The following is a 17,906-nucleotide window of genomic DNA, read 5'->3' as shown; positions in this document are numbered from 1 at the left end:
AAAAGGTTTAATTTTGTAGGAAAAAGAGGGAAGCAATATGGTGGCTGGTTTGGAAGTCTGGACAGGCTCACTACTAGTGGGACAGTGGATGGGTCAAAGGGGACAGTGAGAAAGCACTCCTGACACTTCGCCCAAACCTGGCCCAGGGCCTGGATGTCTACAGAGGCCACATCCCGTGCTGCTGACTCAGTGCCTTCACCTGCTGCAGAGGGTGACTAATTCCAATGCCCACCACAACAGCTGTGGGCTTCCTGCCCCTGCCTGCCTCCGGGCCCCTCTCAGCCTCATTCCTCCCAGCCTCCTCCCTTTGCCCCTTTCTGGAACAACTGTGCATAATCCGCTCTCCTTTCCCCCTCCCCCAACACTCCCACCTGCCCCTTCTGATTCAGTGCCAGCAGCTGGTCAGTGAGTAGAGCCAAATCAAACAGATGTGTGTGGGATTGGCCGGCACGTGTCACAGGGCTCCCGGTCCAGACCCCTCCCCGAGCAGGGCTCTCTCTCAACTGGTCAAAGGCTGGGGGCCCCTTTCCAAGGGCACTGCAGGGCTTAAGCCGAGAAGTGGTCAGATGCCTCTGCCCTCTGACCCTTCTTTTCTCTCTCCTCCTCTTGCAATTCTCTTTTTCTTTCTCTTAGAGCAGCATCCCTTCCCCTTCCTGATTGCTTGTCTTTTATTCTATTTTTTATTTAAAAAAATTCTTCCTCATTAATCAAACTCATGAGTCTTTTAAGGATTACGTTAAAAAAAGAAGGCAGGACACCTTTTAAAACAGGTTTTGAAGTTCAAATTCTCGTAGATTCATAAAGGACATCACAACAGGCCAGAAACCAGCCAGAAGAAGAATAACAGCTGGTCTTTTTCACTGCAGCCCGTCCCAGCCCAGGATCTTCAAGACATCACTTCCTTCCTTCCTTTCTTAGTCAGTGGCATGCAAAATTCATGGTAATTCTCAGAAGTAGGTACCCTTGCAAGCAAACATCTTTGATTTTTCTGTGCAATTGGCTAATTCTCCTCACTCCCACCTACCTGTCTGTGTGGGGATGACTTGAGAACAGCAGCAATTAACCCAAGAGAGCCCTGTGACAGATCAAAGCCCTCTGGGCACTGAAATCTTGTTGAAAATAAGATTAGCAGGTCTAGCATAATGATACAAAGATTGCTCTGTGTTTTCAAGTATATTTATTTTTTTCTTAAAAACACAAGAAGTGAAACAGCTTGCATTCTAGCTGAGAAACAGTCCCAACAGAAACGATAAACAACGACAAAATAGTGTAATGTCATACAGATTTTTCTAAAATAATGGTCTTACAGGTTGATAATGGTTACTGGTTACCTGAATGTCTCAAAATTCCACAGTCACGCATGCCTTTTGCTTTTGTTTGATGAATAGAAAATGCAAGGTTACTGGATTAGGCCTTGCTTAGTTTTCTGAATATCGCTTAAGAGAGTGTTAGCGTTTGAGAAATATTAAATTATAATAATGTGTTTCCCATCTTGCCCTGACTTCCAGGAAGCTCAGAGTTGAATCTAATGCTTAATCTAACAATTATATTAGCCTTTGCCATATCTTTTTGTTTTAATCTAAATATCTAGTTCTATCTTTTTATACCTCAGTGTATATCTTCTTTAATGTTATAAATCGTTCAAAATTCGTTTTTGGAAAAAAGGATGATATACTAAATATGAGGGATTCCATAAAAATGACTTCTAATAATGATGAAGATAATGACTCATGATACTTCCCTTTCTACCTTTAATTAGTTATTTATGTACTTGTCCTCAGATCCTCATTAGACCTCAGATTCCCTGAGGGGAGAGCCACCAGCGTCGGGGAATCTCCCCTGGGGTGGGTGTTTAGTAAGATTCTGTTGGATAAATACAGCCTGAGGATTAATTTTAGAGGAAATAGAAGGAAGTTTTCTTCCCCTTTCTTTTCCATTCCATTCCTTTCCTTTCCTTTTTTTCTTTTTTTTTTTTTTTTTTGCTTTCCTTAGAGAAGACTCCATTGATGTGATCTTTGCACTCAGGCAGCTTGCAGCTAATATACGGGGATGCTTCCACTGTGCTGGGTGAGAAGTTATTTCCTCCTCATTCCCCTTTGAAGCCCATCGTAAATTTGTCTTTCTCTGTGTTGTTCTCTCCCTCTTCCTGAATCATACTCAGTAATGTTCTCCTACATAAATAATAACCACTTCCATTTACATAAACACCGGTAACAGTGGCACATTGCTTCCCAAAAGGATTTGAGATGGCCGGCTTAGAGGACTTTTAAACTTTACAGCGCACTCTCAGATGCCATCACTGTTATTAGCTAATATTTATTGCACGCTTGCCATGTGCCAGGCGCTAGGCAAGGGCTTTTTGGACACGACCTCTGTTAGCCCTTACAGTAATCCTATGGAGAGGCGACCGATAATATCCCCACTTTCAATGCGAGGAAAGTGCGAGGCTCTGGAAATTGCCCAAGGCGGCACAGGGGGAAGGGGGCAGGACTGGGATGGGAACCCTGACCTGCAACTGCGAAACCCAGGCTCCTATAGCCTCTGAATACATATAATCCCTTTGCGTCACTGTTTCAACCCAGTGAAATTGGTGAAGTGGGGGTGATTCGCTCTGTCTCACAGATGAGCGGAAAGAGTAACAATGTTTACTGAGGCCTGATGATGTCTGGGGCTTACAGTTTACTCATTTGGTCCCTCCAGTCATCCTACAAGGTAGACATCAATTTCTGCATCACAAATGAGGGAACAGAAGCTTCGAGTGTTTAGTTAACTTGCACTGGCACTCAGCCGAGGAGGCAGGATTTGAGCCCGGCCACTTTGGCTCTAAAGTCCAAAATTTTTTTTTTTCATTGTACATGTGGAGGTAACAGCCCAATTTCACACAGTAGTTTCCCAAAAAACCCCAAAAAACCAACCAACCAACCACCAAGTTCGGTCAAACTAGAATTCTTTAAACTGCCCTTTTCAAGGTCTGGTGTCCTGCTGGGTCAAAAAGAGCAGTGTCTGTCTGGCTCCTGAGTGTCTTTCCCCATGTGACCTTGAGGGGGAGGGAGCATCTTATTATGACTTGACAAGGAGAATGCAATTGAATTTCCATCTCATTCAGAGCAGAGAGAGAATAGCTTTGGGAATGAGGCTAGTTTGAAACAAGGGCTCCTGAAGCTAATTAAAAGCTAGGCGGGAGCTGTGCTTTTCATTCCTTAAGAATGTTCGACCTCATTAAATAGGAAAAAGCAAGTGGAATTTTCTGATTGTTTTTTTTTTTTTGGTCAGGTTCTGCAGGGGATGGGGGGGCTCTGAGCCAGTGAGACACATTACTACGGCTTTCAGTCTTTCAGTCTGCACGGTGCCGGCATCGGGCATCGACATCGCTGTTGTGATGAAGACTTACCCTTCTCCAGCGCTTATCACCCTGAAAGGATCGCAGCTTGGTAAAGCAGACGCAGAAGGACACACGCTCCCTGCTTCAGGCTCCAGTTCCCCAGCACTCCATCCCCCCAAGTCACAGGGGGTGGAGGAAGCCTCTGTGGGCTCAATACAGTGGACCAAGTGGTTGGTCTTCATAAAGACCCCACCCACAGACACCTGGAGCTAACAGACACTCACAGGCACGAGGTTCCAGCCAAAAGGGACAGAGAAATTCACAGACTCTCCATGTGGCTTCTGGATGGAATAGAAGACTCCAAAACGGACTTAGAACCCACAGTGGGAGCAGCAACTCAGGGGCCGTATGCTCAAGCCACAGAGTTGCCCGGGACTGCAAAGATCAGGCTTGCAGAGGCTGAAACTGGAAATCTTTAGGTTTTGATTTAAAAGTTTCCATTGATGGGGCACCTACTGAGTGCCAGGCACTGTGCTAGCAGCTTTGCGTCTATTGTATCTAATCTTTCCAGCCACCCTACAAAGTAGGTGTTATTATCCTCATGTTAGAAGTGAGGAAACAAGAGGCAAAGGCTACGCTTTCCCTTTTCATGGTTTTTGGTCTTTACTAAGTTAGTACAGCGTGATCAGAGGAGTCCTAGTTTTACAAGGTATCGGAACTGGAAGGGATGTTAGAGGTCATGTCTACCATCTGAGGATAATAATGAAAAAAGATCCAAAGTGAGAAAAGTAAATTGTTTTGCTCAAGGACACACAGCAGAGCTGACACCTCCTGCTAGGCCTCTGGGCTTGCCGTGTGGACCTGTCTTTTCTTCTCCGTGTAACAGCAGGGGAACACAGTCATGTCATTGCTGTCTGGGAGGAATGGAACAAATGTCAAGGCCTGTCTGTCTCTAAGCAGTGATCACCAGAGACATGGCTGTTTTCAAACCGATTCTCACTTGATCTGCTCAATATTCCTTAAAAAGGAGGGAAGGGGAAGCTTTGCAGTTTTGGAAGATGAAGCAACTTGCAGATGATGAAAAGGGACATCCGTGTCTATCAAATGTTTTAAGCCCCTCAGAAGTAAGGTGCAGGAGAAGAGTGAACTGTTTTGGTATTTTCTTATTTCCATCATCTTGTGATCTCACCTGTCACACACTGGGAAATCTTCCCTTCAAGACAGTAGTGAGTTGCTTTTTTCACTCCCTGGTTTTCTCCAAACTGCTTGGGGTTGCAGTGGAAAGCTCTTCTAGAAATGTCCCTGTTTCATCTCACCGAGTCTCTAGGGAGTGTATAGTCTACATTCACAGCCATAACATAAACCCCAGTCTCTTTGAGCCACATGCAGGATTACCCAGATGCAGGCATCTGGCAACTCAGAAAGGGTCCTACGTGCTGGGGTCTGGCTGCAGCACCATGTGCAGGATGGTTAAGAAGCATTGGGGCTGGAAGGGATCTTGGAGGCTATTTCAAACTCTTATTTTCTGAATCACGTGGTACCTGTTTTTCATTAAACAGTGGCTTTCAGAAATTCTCAGGGATTGAACCTGTTAGTATAGTGACCGTCAGGGTCATTTGCAAAGGCACAGAATAAGCAGTTTAGATGCTCAGTTCTACTTTTCACTTGGAATGTTCTTTATGAGCCAGTTTTATTCATCTGTTAAATCAATAAAATACTGGATGAACACATGTTTTTAAGTGGAATGAAATATAAAATCCACACAAGTCTTAGTCATGGTCCCTTCACTTCAGTCACTGCTTGACTTGCTGGTCCCTGAAATCACGTCATGACGATGCCCACTAGAAAAAGACTAATAATTTCTTCAATTTGCTATCAGTGCTTTACACTCTTATCACAAAGGACTGGAAGCTTTGAAGTTAAACTTTCAGATCTACTTTCCCGCTTAACCTTCCAAAGCACCCTGCAAAGTAGATGGGAAAGGGATCTTTATCCCCCATTTTGCAGATGAGCCAACTGAGGCACAGCCAGGTGAACTAATCAGACCAAGCTCATGCAGTGTGTTAGACACAGGAATAATGGGTCTCCTGAATTCTGATCAAGAATTCTTTCTTCTGTATTATATAGGGTAAGTGCTTAACACTCCCAGATTTGGAGGATAGGTTTGGCCACTAAAGCTTTCTCCCAAGATAGGAAAAACACCTGGCTGCTGCTTGCCCCACCACAGTAATGACCCCATACCTCATGTGCACTCAAGCTTCCCTGCCTTGATTCATTCTGGTCCCTCCGATGCGAATGCCCTCTCCTCCCCTTCTCCAAATGACCGGCTCCTCCTAATTCAGTTCCAGGCCAACTCGAATCGTACCTCCTCTCCACGCGTTCCCTGATTAAATTCCTTTTCTATGTCTTTGCATGCCTTTGCTACAGCACGACAATGGGCCCTAAGCAGTAGCCAGACATTTCTTATGGAGTCACAGAAGGAAGAGAAGCCTGTGACCAACTAGAAGGCCAGCTTGTTGAGATCTGGAAGCAGGTCTTTGTTTTTGTATTTTCATCACTTAACACAGTGCCTGGAATATAGTAGATATTTGACCTAAGGCTGTCCAGCACCTGAAAAATAGGCTGCTCCTAAAAAGAAACAAGGTGACAGGCAAGGAGTGATGTAATAAAAATGGAAACCAAGATCTCAGCCTTCAGATTTCAAGGTGGATCTCTTGGGGCTACGGAGAAGTTCCTGCAGTGCTGTGCATCTGAGATGGTTATGAACACTCTGGAGGCTGAGGGACTTGGAACCTCTTGTGAGATGGCTCTACCAGCAGTGCCTGTTCTGAGTGAACGTGAGCCCACTAATGCCTTGAGGGCTGAATGCTGGTGTGCCATGTACTGTTGCCTTAGACCAGATTTTTCCTTCTAAGTGTCAAAAACAACTTTAGATGGAGAAAATGAACTGAGTGGGGTGAAAAAACCTACAAGTCCCGGAATAACCTCTAGCTTGGTAATGATTTATCCTATTTCATTGTTAATTTTGCAATTAAGCAAGAGTACTTTATATGCCTGAATAACCCATGGACCGTATCATCATCAAATTAATGTGTCTGTAACAGAAGACTGATTCAGTGTTCAGCTATTAGGATAACAAATGATGCAAAGCCCAAGTTTTCTCTCTCTTTTCTCTCTCCTCCCCCCACAAAACCCGCTGACACAAAAGGTCAACTGCCTGAAAGCCTGTTGTTTTGATGACTGATGTGAGATTCTATTGGTTAAAAATGTGAGAAAACTGGCTACCTCCCCTCCCCCCCACTTCAAACCAACTGTATGTATGTGTGACAGTGTGTGTGTACGTTTGGATGAAAAAAAATTGTGGTTAATTCTTCTTGTTGTGTACTTCCTGCCACTGACATTTGTTGCTGCTGCTGTGTAATGACGTTGAGGTTGGGTAGGAAAATCAGATGCAAATGACCTATTTACTTATTCCCCAATTATGACTACCCTTCTCAACTCCTGTTCTTGGAAAACCTGGAAAGCAGAGAAAGGGGGTCAGGAAAGCCAGCTGAACATGGCCTTGCCCTGAAGCAACCCCTAGAACTTTAGTTCATCCTAGTTGATAAGATTTTTGAAAAAATAAGATTCTGTTTGATAAAATGGTATATATTTTAAAAAATTATAAGTCACGAATAATGGCTTTTTAATAAAGACTTTTGTGGCTTAGGCCAAGGACCGGGATTTATGTCTCCCCGGGCTCAATTCATCAGCTTTTTACAGGGACTTCAGCAATATTTTACCATCCTCATCCACTCCATTTTCCACAATTAGTGGGGTAATTTAAAAATATGTTAATCAGGGCTTCCCTGGTGGCGCAGTGGTTGAGAGTCTGCCTGCCGATGCAGACGATGCGGGTTCGTGCCCCGGTCCGGGAAGATCCCACATGCCGGGGAGCGGCTGGGCCCGTGAGCCATGGACACTGAGCCTGTGCTCTGCAACGGGAGAGGCCACAACAGTGAGAGGCCCGCATATCGCAAAAAAAAAAAAAAAAAAAATGTTAATCAGATCACATCTCTTCCCCGTCTCAAATCTTTCAATGGGTTTCCATTCCACTACTTAGAATAAAGTTCAAAGTTCTTGCCATAGCTTAGAAGGCCCTACATAATATGTCCCCTGCCGGGGAAAGCGGTATGGGTGGGGGGTGGGATGAACTGGGAGACTGGGATTGACATATATACACTAATATGTATAAAATAGATAACTAATGAGAACCTGCTGTATAGCACGGGTGAACTCCACTTTGCTATACAATGGAAACTAATACAACATTGTAAAACAACTATACCCCAATAAAAAATAAATATGCCCCCTGCCTTGCTCTCTGGCCTTTTCTTTTTTCCCTGGCCCCCTTGAGGCTGCTTGCTTTCCAGCCTAAGTTTGCACAGGCTGTGCCTGCTGCCTGCTTGCCCCTCTGCTCCTGTCCTGGCTCACAGCATATTGCCACCTCTTTAGATAGGACTTCCCTCACGTTTCCCTGTGCATTCCCCTCTCATTACTGTATCATAGCTTGTAATTTTATATTTATTTCTGTGCTGAATTTTAATGTTATTATCTGTTTTCTCACTAGTCTATAGGCTTTATATCTGCTTTGTTTGCCACTGTGTCCAGTTCTGGGCCTATCGTAGGAGCTTAATTAATATTTATTGAAAGCAAGAATGGGCAAACCATTGACTTTCATAATACTTAAAATTCCTTAGCCATAAAATGGGAATAGTCATCTTTATTCTGTGGCTAGCTATGGAATTCATTTTGATATTTGTTTTGCACTGAACTTTGAGATGTTAGGATATTGGTTGGACGTGGAAGGAATGTGAGACTGAGAGTTTTGTTTTTTGTTTTTCCCTCTCTGCTCAAAGTTCACTGGCTCATGTGGCAGGGATTAGACACAACCCCTATTCTTCATCCCGAGCCTGTCAGGGGTAGCCACTCCATGACTGGACCTCCTTTCCTTCCGCCCCTTGGGTTATCGTCTCTGCCTTTAACGAGCCAGGTAAATCATGGGGAACGTGTAAGCCAACTGTTCAAGACTTGCTCCCTCATTCTTTAGGCGCTTCTCATTGTCTAAATAACCCTGGAGATTTGAAAAGAGGTGCACAAAAAATGTGGGAGAAGATACTAAGTACAAAATGTCACTGTTCCCCCCCACCGTCTCTTCTCAAAAGGCTTCAAATCCGGTCCATGTAATTTCTGCTCGGCCTCCCTTCTCTTCGTCCCTTTCCAGCCCGGGGATGCCACAGACAAGAGTTCTAGGTGTGTTCCTGCAGAACCCACGGCTCTGCTTTCTTTTGAGCCCTGAAATTTCTTCCAAGGTGGATACAGAAACCTGAAAGAGGTTGAGAATAAAGAGTCCAAAGGAGCTACATGTCTCCTGGAAAGCCAGAGAATGTCTCTGAACTTTGATTTATCTATAAAATGGGAGTTAAAAATACCAACCTAACAGCACGATTTAAGAGTAAATTAAATCACACACGTAATAGTATTTTTACGATGTCTGATAATAAATATCAGCTGATTATTCATCAACCACGTTCACTTCTCCCTGCTCTTCTTTGTCCGCTCCAAATGCACGTGATTCCTTCCACCCCGGAAGGGAGGCGACTATCGTTATGTTGGCCCACCTGTTGGTCAAGAAAGTGGGAAAATGGCTTAAGTTTAGAAGATGAATCAGTTCGGAGCATTGACCTCACATTGGATTTTCCATCTCAGCTCTGTGTGTGCGCTAGAGTTTAGCCTCTAGAATTCCAGTACGCGGAGGGGTTTTAATGGTAAGCAAATTCAATCTTCCCCACTCATTCATAACTAGCAATCTAGTGAACAAAGCAGTCTTTGTAGAACCATCCCACTGTCTGACTTTGCAAACATGCTCCATTTCCACTTCCCAAGGGAGAAAATCCTAGAAAGAATGTGAGATGACCAGAAGAGAAAAAAAGATGCCACCCAACTACTAGCAAATCCCACCATCAAAATAGAATCCTAAGCTTGCTATGTTGGTCTAGAGAAAAATAGCTGCGTTCTCAATCAGGAAGTGTTCTTTAAAAAAATCAGTTCCCTTCAAACAGTAGGGTCCCTGAGCATCTAGAAGCTAAGTGGATGAGGGATGTGGCAACATGCTTGTAGAAGACCAAGGATCTGCCTTGAACCATATGACACCTGCCTGGGAGGCAAGACTAGGCTGGTGACATTTCAAAGGGATGAGAGAACTTCCTGGTTTCCAGCTCTTTCTCTCCAATGCTGTGTGCTTTCCAATAGAACTTGGTTTTCCCCATTCTGCCTTTGTTTTTTCCTATGTCTACTATGCAGAATTCTGCTAAGGTTCTCAGGCTGGGAGAAAGCTTCTGGTTCTGTGCCAGACTCCTCTTCTGGGACTCCCCCTCCTTGAAAAGTGTAAGCCTGGGGACTTCCTTGGCAGTCCATTGGTTAAGACTTCGTCTTCCAATGCAGGGGGTGTGGGTTTGATCCCTAGTCGGGGAGCTAAGATCCCACATGCCTTGCCGCCAAAAAACCAAAAAACATAAAACAGAAGCAATATTGTAACAAATTCAATAAAGATTTAAAAAAATGGTCCACATCAAAAGAATCTTAAAAAAAGAGGAGGAAAGCACCAGCCTGGAATCAAAGAGTTGGCCCATTTGGGTCGGTGGATCTGAGTTCACGTGCCAGCTCTGTCATTTATAGAAGTGTGACCAGTCACCTTACCTGTCTGGGCCACAGTTTCCATGTGGTAAGTGGAGGAAGGCGGCGTCCACCTCACGGAGCTGTTAGGGGAGATTACGTAAGACATTGGCGAGTGCCCGGCACTCGGTCAGCAATCACGTCTAGTTGGTTCCCTTTCTTTTCCAACCTCCCCTTACTCCACCATGTTCTGTGCTGTGGAAGGAGACTGGCAAGCCTCAGGGACTGTGGGAAAGGTTGAAAAGAAAAATTTCAGGTGGAAATGGTCTCCGGGACTTCAAGATGGAGGTGAGGAGCTCTGTTTATCAGGTTAATTTCGCACATGAAGGAGTCTTGTCTTGAACTCGTACCAAAGTTTGGCTGTGCAGGACTGGGGCCTGGAAATAAAATTGAAGCTGTAGACAACTTTCCTAGTCCAGATTTATGGTGCTACTTTGAAATATACCCAAAATTCCAGAGGAAGAATTCCATTTCAGAACTATGATTTTTATTTTTCCTCTTGCTGAAAGTGATCTTTTCAGCAAAGGAGCAGGAGCATTTGAAGTTCATCAGTTAAAAGACTTGTGTGTTGGGCTTCCCTGGTGGCGCAGTGGTTGAGAGTCCGCCTGCCAATGCAGGGGACACGGGTTCGTGCCCCGGTCTGGGAAGATCCCACGTGCTGTGGAGCGGCTGGGTCCGTGAGCCATGGCCGCTGAGCCTGCACTCCGCAGCGGGAGGGGCCGCGATAGTGAGAGGTCCGCGCACTGCGACGAAGAGGGGCCCCCACTTGCCACAACTAGAGAAAGCCCTCGCACAGAAACGAAGACCCAACACAGCCAAAAATAATAATAAAAAAAAAGACTTGTGTCATGGTAGTATTAGTGCAAATGAAAAGAGATGCCCACAGTGTTGACTTTTCAGCAGAGAAGACAGAATATGAAGTAAGTAGTAATGATGAATTGAGTGAGGGCTCTGAGAAGGGTAGCACACTGTGCCCTGAGAACACATGGCAGAAGCACGAGCCTAGTTTGGTGGAGGTGGTTGCGGGGGAGGAGGACAGAGGTGTGGTCAGGGGAGGCTTCCTGGAGGAGGGGCATTTAAACTGAGACTTGAAGAGTGAGGAGAGGAAATCTACATGCAGAGAGTCAGAAAGGTAGAGGAGCCAGCATACGCAAAGGCCCCCCCGGTGAAAGAGCATGAAGCAAGGTAGAGACTGAAGGACGTTTGCTTGGGCTGGAGCAGAGGGCAGTAGGTAGGATGAGTCAGAGAAATAGGCAGGGACCTGCTCATGAACATTCTGGGAAGCCAAGCTCAGCGGTATAGACTGTATCCTAGGACCAACCAAGTGTTTTGCTCAGAGAGTGACCCTAATCAGCAATGCTGGCTGCTGGGTGGCGCCTATCTAGACAAGTCAAGCAAGAGAGGCATGTGGCTTGGATTCAGGCAGTGACAATGGAGGAGAGAAGAGGAGGGACCAAGAGATGTTTAGGGGAAACATGGGCAGGAAGCGGCAGGGGGTTGGATGTGGGGTGCCGGAGGAGGAGGGATGTTGGAGGAGGATACCCAGGAATCAGCCCGGGTGAGGTTTAGTGAGACAGTAACCCAGAGCAAGAAGCAGGTGCTGGCAGACAAGGGGTGAAGTTCAGCCTGGGAGCTGGGTTGGGGGGTTTTAGTGTGTACACAAGAGCTAAGATGGAGATAAAGATTTGGAGGTTATCGGCATGTAGGTCATTGTTTCTCAAATTATATTCCAGGTACCACCTGTACCTGTGGTATTCAATCAAAAGAGATGACTGGGGAAGGCTGGGATAACGGCTAAAGAGTTGTTCAATATTTTGCCCATAAAATGTGCAGAGAGAATATAAATTTGAACACACTCAACGGGAATGGTGTCTGAATATTCCTGGTGTGGTGAGATGGCAGAACCGCTGAAGAAGCGGGAAGGGTTCCTTTCCTCTCCTTCTCTCGTTCTTGTTACCCATTCCACACCCCCTTGCCCCCAGCGACACTCATTTTGTTTGTTATGTTTTTGGGGGAGGAATGGTACAAATGAAGCCCAGCCCTATTCTTTTTTTCCTTTCTTTTCTTCTTTTTTTAGTCTAATTCAGGACAGAAAAAGCTTTCATTGAAACAACAGATGTCATCTGCTTTGGTCCTTTGTGGTGGTTTTATTTTATTTTATTAAAAAAAAATTCTCCTGCAGATGAGGCTAATTTAAACATAATGAAGAGGCAACAAGAGACCTCTCACAGAGAAGGCTCAGATTCGGTCTGACTCAGGGGAGGGAGACCAAACAAGACACTGTCCTGTCCACCCGGCTCCCCTCTGTAGGACCCCAGCAGCTGCATTTCAGATGCAAATGGGAGAAGAGGGTGGGAGAGGAGGAGGGGAGGGGAAGGGCCCAGGAAGCTGACATGCAGGTGTTGAGGATTCCAGACAGCCCTGTAACAACAGGCTCTGAAAACACAGAGCTCACAGACAGAGCGGGCTTGAGAGCGTTGCTTGGAGGGCTCAAGTGGCCCCGCAGCTGCAATGGACATTCCTTTTCAGAGCCATCAATGGGCCCTGTATTGAAAATATGAGAGTCAGCAAATGGCACGTTCGGAGAAAGGAAACGCTTTGGGAATGGAGCAAACACCAGGCTGAGGGGGCTTCTCTTTGGCCGTGCTCATGATTGAAATCCACGAACAGGCATGAGATAGATATTTGCTGTACGACACTGGCATCCTGGGGCTGGAAGGATTCCAGTAAATCGAGTCCATCCCTCTCATTCTGTAGAGGAGAAAATACATGGCAGGGGCCTGCAGGGCTTGCCCCAGGTCACACAGTGCGTGAGAGGAACAGCTAAGAGCACAGAACCGAGAGAGGGGCATCTCGGGAGCCCTCTCTGTGCTAGATGACATTCAATATTGTGTGCGCATGATTTAATTTGCACAACAGACCTCTGAGAGAATTTTCATGATTTCTGTGTTTAATATGGGGAAATTGAGGCTTCAGTGAATTTAAAACTTGTCTCAAGTCAAAAAGCTAATATGTCATAGAGTCATCATCAGGATTTGAACCTAGATGTGTATGTCTGATTCCAAAACTCATGGCTTTTTTCGTTACACTTCATTCCTGATTCCTGGGCAAGTACTCTTTTCTTTCAAGCGCACACATGTGCACGTACACACACCTGTTCATATGCAAATATTGTTTCTATTCCCATATACGTAAAATGCATGAATATATATATATATATATATACATATACACACACACACACACACACACACACACACACACACACACATATATATCTCGAAAGATGAAACTCTTGACTTCAGACATATAATTTTTTTTTTTTTTTTTTTTTTTTTTTTGGTACGCGGGCCTCCCGCTCTTGTGGTCTCTCCCGTTGTGGAGCACAGGCTCCGGATGCGCAGGCTCAGCGGCCGTGGCTCATGGGCCCAGCTGCTCCACGCCATGTGGGATCTTCTCAGACCGGGGCACGAACCCATGTCCCCTGCATCGGCAGGCAGACTCTCAACCACTGTGCCACCAGGGAAGCCCCAGACATATAAATATTAAACCACAGCACTGTTGAATTCAGTTACGGAAGAGTTATGGCTAAGATTGGTAACAACCCTTTGCACTGTGTCTGGCACAAAGTATGTAGTCAATAAATATTTGGATTTGAATTGTTCCTTTACATTTGAAAAGGTGCTTTTCCTTAGAGACAGAATCTAGTGTGTACTAGTATAATGACTCCTATGAATCCTACATGTTTGCATTGTGCCTGTGTTTACCAGACACATTCACATGTATTAGCTCATTGCATTTTGGTAATACTTATGTAAGGAAGGTAAGCAGGGCCACTAGGGCCATTTTATAGATGAGAAAACCGAGGCTCAGGGAGATCAAATAATTTCCCCAGAGAAAGCTGCGAGGTGAGCTCAAGTCTGCTCACGCCAGCATGCTGGCAGGAGCTGTTTAGTAAGGGGCAGGTTAATGAGGGGGGTCAGAGGAGGAGAGCCATCAGAATATGGGTGCACCTGTCTTATCTGCTGAAATATGCTGTGGTCCGACGGGTAGACCTCCAGATTTTCAGGCAGATGACCCAACACTCTGTGGGTCTGTGAGTGTGGGGTTGGTGCTGGGAGGTACAAGGACCATGGAGATAAGACCTGGGGGTGGTGAGACTGTGTGGGTGACTTCCTTTGCACAGATGTGTCACCCTCTTGTGCCTGCCTGAGGACTGTGGCAATGCCTGTGTGAGTGCCCACAGACAGGCACGCACGGGGGTGGATGATGCCCATGACTTGCTGGGGATGTGGTTAGAGTCCTGGCCTGTGGTGGTTTCTGGGTCCTCTTGTAGAGCACTGGCTTTGAGCAGTTCTGTGATTTCAATCGGAGCTTCTGAGACAAGCCACTTTGAGTGTGGGTGGACCCACAGTCCCACTCCTTCCTTGGGAAAAACAACTCAGCAATATCTCCTACTAATGAGTGGGCCGGGAGTGTGAGCTGTGTTATTTAAAGGATGATGCTGTATAAACTCTGAGGCTGATAGAGTTGTAAGGTACCTGGATCAGATGCCTATTTTATGGATGGAAACACTGAGGATCAGAGGACAAAAGTGACTTTATTATTTCATGCTTGTCTTTAATATTTTATTTATTCAAAAAACATTTGTTACATAGGCATTCTGTGAAAGCACTTGCCTCCAAGTATCTCTAAGTGGAGAGAGACATGTATAAACAAGAAGTTACAGTGCCAACGGGTGCTTAGTAAGAGGGACCATGGTTTGAGAGAGAGCTCAGAGGAGGTACCAGAGCACTTCTGAGTATCTGAAAGGGCCACACAGAGGAGATGACCTCTCCGCTGAATCTAGAGAGTTAAACGATGTTGCCAAAGGCAGAGAAATGCTTACCTGTGGAAAGAACAACATGTTCAAAGACCCAGAGGAGGAAAGAGTGCACGTGATACCAGGACTCTGAGGGTTAGCTCCAGTCTAGGTGGTGTCTCTGTGCATAGGATTTGTGAGGTGGAATCGGCAGACGAAACCAGAAGGTGGGCGGGTCCTGGATCCTGAAGGGCTTCATACACCAGACTGAGGAGTCTGGGCTGTTTCTTGTAGGAATTGGGGAAGCATTGAAGGATGTTAAGCAGGGTGATAACAACATAAGAAGTGAGGTTTGGACATAGCATTCTGTGGACAGTCTGGAAAAGACCGAAGAGAATCAGGAGTCAGGGAGACCAGTTAGAAGAGGCCAGAAAGAGTCCTAGTGAATGATGACAAAGGTCCAGCCAGAGTCAGCGGTAAGTGGGGAAGGAGAGGAGGAAATGGAGTGAGATATTCAGGAACTGAAATTGACATGGATCGTGGAGCGATGGGAGTATGGGTAGAGGAGAGGCCCAGGGGGGGTCTACGTTGGCTGGTTGGGTAGATGGTGGTACAGCCAGTGAGAAGAGGAACTGAGGGAGGTGGGTGGGAGGGGGAACATTTTCAATTTTAAACTTGTTGCACGTGCAATATTTGGGGATATCAAAGTGGTAGTATAGGTGGGGAAAACAGTCTGGAACCCAGGAGAGAGGCCCAGTTTGGCAATCAGGCAGCTGTCAGGATTAGAACCCCTGCACACTGATTTTGGTGATATGGGACACTTTTTAAAAACCAGTTCATCAAAAGTGGTATCCAAATGTGGCTCAGTCCTTGGGCTGAAAGCCTCCAGAGGGCAAAATGACACCCAGCATCTGCTCTGGACAGTCCCCCTGGGCCGGCAGGGTTTAGCTCACCATGAGGTGAGGTGTGGGGGGTCGTGAGAGGGTGCACAGGCCCCTGCCTGTCTGCACCATGTCAGAGCCTGGAACTTACCAGGGCCACACACCTTTATCTTCGAGCCATCCTTCATCAGATAGGGTATTCACTCATTTCCTCTCCAGCCCCCGTGCCCTTCCCACTACCACTACCTCCTCACCTTAGTCACTGGAGCTGAGTCATCCTGTGAGCCTCTTCTTGTCACCTTCCCCTCCATCGGGGACGGAAAGGGTTTGGGCAGGAGCCACTGGGCATAGGTATTGCCATCTGCTGGCCAGATTGGAACAAGGGAATGGGTCTCAGACTCCAGGTTCCAATCCCTTTCCTATCGTTTGCTTCCCAGGAGGCCGAGGGAGAAGGCTGGCCAGTCTCTGTGACTCCCAGAAAGGAAAGGAGAAAAAAGGAACTAATGTGGGCGGAGCACCTCTGGGGGGCCAGGCAGTGCCAGACATGTTAACATCCATCCTCCACCACAGTGGCCTTAGGGCAGGGGTGTTATCCTCAGATGGGGAACACGAGGATCACGAGGTCAAGCCATTTTCCCAAGGTCACATAGCAAGTATAACTGAATGATTTCAAAGCTCACGCTATTTGCACTACATTTCTCTATCATTTCCACTACATTGCTCTATCATCTCTAGGGGGAGGATGGCACTCCAGTCAACACATGGTGAATACCTGCTATGTGCAAAGCATAACCCCAAAGTTGTTAATAGAGGCATTTTGCTCCTGAGAAGCTCAACATGTCATGTTGGAAACCCTTGATCCTTTGATTCATTCACTCAATATTATCTGAGCTCCACCGATGGGCAACGCCCGCAGGGGGGCCATGGAGATGGAGGACACAGGGGCTCAGCCCTGGCACACTGTAACACTGACCTCGGGATGCAGTGGGAAAGCAGAGGAAGGGATGTTTCATATTCTGTGAAGAGTTCAAGGAAGATTTCCCAGAGTTATTTTCGACTGACGTCAAGGTTGAGGCTTTTATAGACCAAGAACGTGGGGAAGGGAAGCCAGGGCTGAGACAACTACAAGCACCCTACAGTGAGGAAGTATAGGAAACGGCAGGTGTAAAGGAGAGTAGCATGGCTTAGCAGATGTTGGGGAGATGCTGGATTGTTGAGATAAGCTTTCAAAGCCCCACCAACGAGACAGAATTACTAAAGATTTGAGTATTTGTGTCTTCTGCTGACCCCTCAGCTCTTCCTTGTACTTACTCCCTTTACTGCTCCCTTGATATCAGGTGCTGGGTGAGGGGTTTGGGGGACAACAGAGAGTAAAAATCAGGGACAGTCTCTGCCATCAAGGAGGTTAGAGACCCATATCAGAAGGTCACACTTCAATGGATATTTGCGAACTTGGATAGTGTTAGGAAAGAAAGGAAGATGGTGTGAGAGGTCATGGAACAGGGGGACATGTTTTGGGAGGATGGTGGTGGTAAGCAAGAGCTGCTTTGAAGAAATAGCACTTAAATTGAATCTGAAAAAGTATATAGGAGTAATTAGATGGTGTGTGTGTGTGTGTGTGTGTGTGTGTGTGTGTGTGTGTGTGTGTTGAATGGGTGGTGGAAACAGGGGGTAGAGGGCAGAGAGTATTATCCCAGTAGGATGGCATTAACAAAGAGGAGACAGATGATATAATAAGTATTCTAGCAAAATAAGAATGCAGGATGGTCTGGAAGCTGTTGGCACCCTGTTGGGATCCCTGAATCCAGTTACTGAAGCCATGCCCTTGTGCTTATCCCGAGGAACAGCAGCTGTGTTTGGTCTTGGTGACATTCCTGGGTTTTGCTCTATGACTAGGACCTTTGTGTCTCAGCATCTTCATCTGTAGAGTGTAATGGAACTCACCTATGTACTTTTCAGAATACTGATACTAATAAGAAATGACAAAATACAAGTTATCTATAGACATTTCCTGAAGGATTAACATTGGAGTTGATGTAAAAAGTCAGAAAAGAGCTTCAGAGTGTTAATTAAACATACATGCCCCTATGCATGCACAGCCCAGGACTTAATGATGTCAGCTACTAGTAGACAGAGGTGGGTCTTCATTTCCATATCCACCTATCTCTAAATAAAGAGGTGGGATTTG

The sequence above is a fragment of the Tursiops truncatus genome, chromosome 4, assembly GCF_011762595.2.
Source record: "Tursiops truncatus isolate mTurTru1 chromosome 4, mTurTru1.mat.Y, whole genome shotgun sequence".
Lineage (NCBI taxonomy): Eukaryota > Metazoa > Chordata > Mammalia > Artiodactyla > Delphinidae > Tursiops > Tursiops truncatus.
Note: the sequence above shows the minus strand (reverse complement) of the source record.